The sequence below is a fragment of the Cetorhinus maximus genome, chromosome 15, assembly GCF_964194155.1.
Source record: "Cetorhinus maximus chromosome 15, sCetMax3.hap1.1, whole genome shotgun sequence".
Taxonomy (NCBI): Eukaryota; Metazoa; Chordata; class Chondrichthyes; order Lamniformes; family Cetorhinidae; genus Cetorhinus; species Cetorhinus maximus.
This window is the reverse complement of record NC_135893.1, coordinates 70823035-70827177: the sequence shown is the minus strand read 5'-3', so window position 1 is coordinate 70827177 and position 4143 is coordinate 70823035. Positions and strand designations below refer to the sequence as shown.

Here is a 4143-nt window from a genome sequence, read left to right as displayed (position 1 = left end):
GGGATTGAGGAAGGGATAGACCTTGGAGTGCATGTCCATTGGTCCTTGAAGGTGACAGGACAGGTGAACGAGGTGGTCAAGAAAGCATATGGAATGCTTTCCTTTATTAAGTGAGGTATTGAATACAAAAGCAGGGATATAATGCTGGAACTGTATTAAACGCTGGTTAGGCCACAGCTGGAATTTTGTGCACAGTTCTGATCACCACATTACAGGAAGGACATAATTGCTCTGGAGAGAGTGCAGAGGAGATTTATGAGAATGTTGCCAGGGCTTGAAAGTTTCAGCTATGAGGAGAAACTGGGTAGGCTAGGGTTGTTTTCCTTAGAACAGAGGAGGCTAAGGAGTGACCTAATTGAGGTGTCCAAAATTATGAGGGACCTAGGTAGGGTAGGCTGGAAAGACTTGTTTCCTCTGGCTGAGGGGCCAATTACCAGGGGGCATAGGTTTAAGGTAATTGGTAGAAGGATTAGATGGGACATGAGGAAAAACGTTTTCACCCAGAGGGTGGTGGACGTCTGGAACTCACTGCCTAAGTTGGTGTTTGAGGTTGAAACACTCAACTCATTTAAAAGATACCTGGATTTGCACCTGAAAAGTACTATAACCTGCAAGGCTATGGACCAGGTGCTTGAAAGTGCAATTAAAATGAGCGGCTAGTTTCTTCTTTCTCTTTTTGGCCGGTGCAGACATAATGGGCTGAATGGTCTCTTTCTGCACCATAACTTTTCGATGGTTCTTCCTGTGTCAAAGTAAATATAAACCTATTTCAATGTACAGAATATTTTCCTAGTGCCTCAGAACTTTAATTTATAAACAGCTCTGTAAACGTGTTAGAACAAGGCGAGAATTAATTTTTTGAACGGGCCCAATATTTGGTATTGATGGTGGTAAAGGGAAGGCGTAATTGGAAACCAAAGCAGTGCAGCTTTCAGAATTGCAAAACAACATTCTTCATCATTGATGAAAGCTCTGCAGAAGAGTCATATGGACTCGAAACGTTAACTCTGTTTCTCTCTCCATAGATGCTGCCAGATCGGCTGAGATTTTCCAGCATTTTTTTTTGTTTTTATTCTTCATAATTGCTTTAAGATTTATACTGAAAATGGCACTCGCAACTCTTGGAACATTCCTTCTGTGTTGTGTGAAGTTACTTTCTGCAAGGTACTCCAGCACAGAAGCAGCCACGATCCTTGCTGTCCCCGCGGAATGGAGCCACTGGCTCCTGATGAAAACCCTGCTCTTGGAACTTGTGGAGAGGAAACATGAGGTGACAATGCTGAGGAGCAGCGATTCCATGAGCGTTGATTAAACCTCTGAGGATTTCACCCTCGAAACATCTGCATTCCCTCAGGTCGGGCCTGTAAAATAATTTCTGAAAGCGAACTGCATAACTTTATCTTCAGCTCAGTCTATGCTGGAAATGGTTTCCCATTGAGTATCTCAGCAGCCTGGGGGCTCGTCCTCATATTTTCCCACACTTCTGACATAATGAGTCTGCTCAACAAGGCGATGTTCACAGATCAAGCCCTGCCGCAGCGGTTAAAAGCTGCAGATTTTGATGTGGTTCTAGTGGATCCTTATAATGCAGCTGATGGCATGTTGGCTCATTTCCTTGATGTCCCAATAGTGCTTTTTGGCAGATGGACAATAATTGGAGACCTCCACTTTAATATAGCTCTGTCACCGCTTCCCGATGTTGCTGGGCTAAATTCACGCTTGACGGACAGAATGACGTTTTTGACAGATTGCAGAATGATTTTATATATGGTCTGGTTGATTTCATGAGCAAGTTCTACACATGCCCACGGTACGATGAACTGTGCTAGCTTTATCCCCAAAGTGACATTACAATGGAAGAACTTTACTGAAAGGCATGTATCTATTTAATGAAGCTTGACTTCAACCACGAATTCCCAAGGCCAATCATGCCGAAGCTGGTTTACGTCGGGGGGGTGGAGTTTCAGTGCAGCCTGAGCAAGTCCCTCTCCCCTGATATGCAGCAATTCGTTGGCAGCTCTGGTGAGGATGGGGTAGTCATCTTCTCCTTAGGAAGTACTGGAGGCATGCTTCCTCCAGCACTGGCCACTGACGTGGCAGCATGTCTGACACAGCTCCCTTAGAAGGTAACCTGGTGCCCTCAACGTCAGGAAACAACACCAAAACAATGAACTGGCTTCCTCAAAATGACCTGCTGAGTCACCCAAAGACAAAAGCTTTCATCACTCACGGTGGTGAAAATGGGGTTTATGAGGCCACCTATCATGGTGTCCCCATGGTTGGTATCCCAGTCTTTGGTGATCAGTGCAATAACCTCTTGCACCTCAAAGCCCAAGGAGTTGCACTCATATTGGACTTGGCTCATTTGAAGAGGGACGTTATATTCCAGGCTGTGAAGACTGTCATAGAAAACCCTTTTTACCAAGAGAACATGAAGTGTATGTCTGCCTTACATAGAGATGTGCCACTGGCTCCAAAAGAGCTTGCTGTTTTCTGGATTGTATACACAATAAAACACAGAGGTGCTGCTCATTTAAGAGTTGTAGGCAATGAGTTACCATTTTATCAGTCTTACTTACTGGATGTAATTGCCATCATTATAACTGTTTTGGGGCTTTTCCTTTATCTTGTCTATAAAATGTTTAAAGCACTGCTTGCCAAAATATGCTTAGATAGGAAAAAGAAAAAGGATTAGATTGAAGTCAAAAGAATGATGAGTTAGGTTAAGCATTCCAAAATTGGCACCACTTTCTCCAATTTCAAATAAGCACTCTTATTTGCCACTCTTTCTTTAACCAGTTCCCGTTAACCAGCTGTCCCATACTATGTGCCATAATCCTATCACCAAGCCTCTCATATATCACCTTATCAAATGCCTTTTGAAAATTTCTATACTAAGTTATTATAGATGAATAGTCCTAAATATGGCCAGAATTGTTCTTAAAATATCATTTGTGATAACGCTGCTGAACTCTACGAAAAAGAAAATCAATGCTAAGAGTCAATGGTGTACAGTGTGAGGTGGAGAATAAAAAAAAATCTCTCACTATGAGGTTTTCATTCCAATTAGTGGTGACTAGACAAAAAAAAGCTTTGTCAGGGATGAATGAAAGATTATGATTGCAGAACTAAAAGGATTAAATTATGCGGACAGCTTGCACATACTAGGCTTGTATATTCCTGAGTATAGAAGATTAGGGGGTGATATAATTGAGGCATTTAAAATGATTAAAGAAGTTGATCGGGTAGACAGAGAAAGACCACTTCCTCTGCTGGAATAGTCCACAACAAAGGGCTCTAACCTTAATATTAGAACTAGGCTACTCAGGAGATGATGTAAGGAAGCAGGCCTTCACACAAAGCAGAGTGAAAACCTGGAACTCTCCTCCAAAAAATGCTGTTGTGGCTGGGGGTCAGTGGACAATTTCAAAACCGAGATTGATAGATTTTTGTTAGGTAAAGGGATTAAAGATTATGGATTCAAGGTGATTAATTGGACTCAGACCGTGCCTTAATTGATCTAGATGAATGGCAGAACTGGTTCCAGGGCGGAATGGTCTACTCCTGCACCTTTTTAGTAATTATGAGCAACAACATGAAAAGAGTCCCCACAAATAACACCAGGGGACTTGATTTTTATCTGAGATATTTTATTACTAATAGCACCTTGCGTGATTTTGTTGTTCAACATTAAGATGCTATTAATCATCTTGTCCAAACTTCATTAATATCCTAAGTGAATTAATTTTTAAAAACTGTTCCCAATTTGATACCTTTGATGACTTGACAAGAAGTTAAAACATTTAATACAGTCAGAACCAATATAGCCAAATTTGGGTATCCAGTACTTCCTTATATAGGGAGAGAGCTCCTCGACTAGACGTTAAGGTAAGGGATTGAGGATTTGTTTGCTGTTCTTGGATTAATATGCCTCTCCAGGATTACTGGATCTCAGTTTCCCTATGTTTATTAGGAGCTCACAGCCAAATAATCATTTTTTGGAGCCACTATGAACCTGGGATTAACTTTTGAAGCATAATTTAAAATTCAGTGCCATTTTAAGAACTTTAGAAGCCAACTAAACACAGTTGAGCACATTGAACTGTTGCTGAAAGATTAAATACTGAAATATTTGTACAATTT

General features: G+C 41.2%; 1 pseudogene; it reads left to right on the top strand.

The window, feature by feature from the left end:
- Positions 1-1853: 1853 nt before the first annotated feature.
- LOC144690293 (UDP-glucuronosyltransferase 2B37-like) lies at positions 1854-2695 on the top strand (annotated as a pseudogene).
- The last annotated feature ends 1448 nt before the right edge of the window (positions 2696-4143 follow it).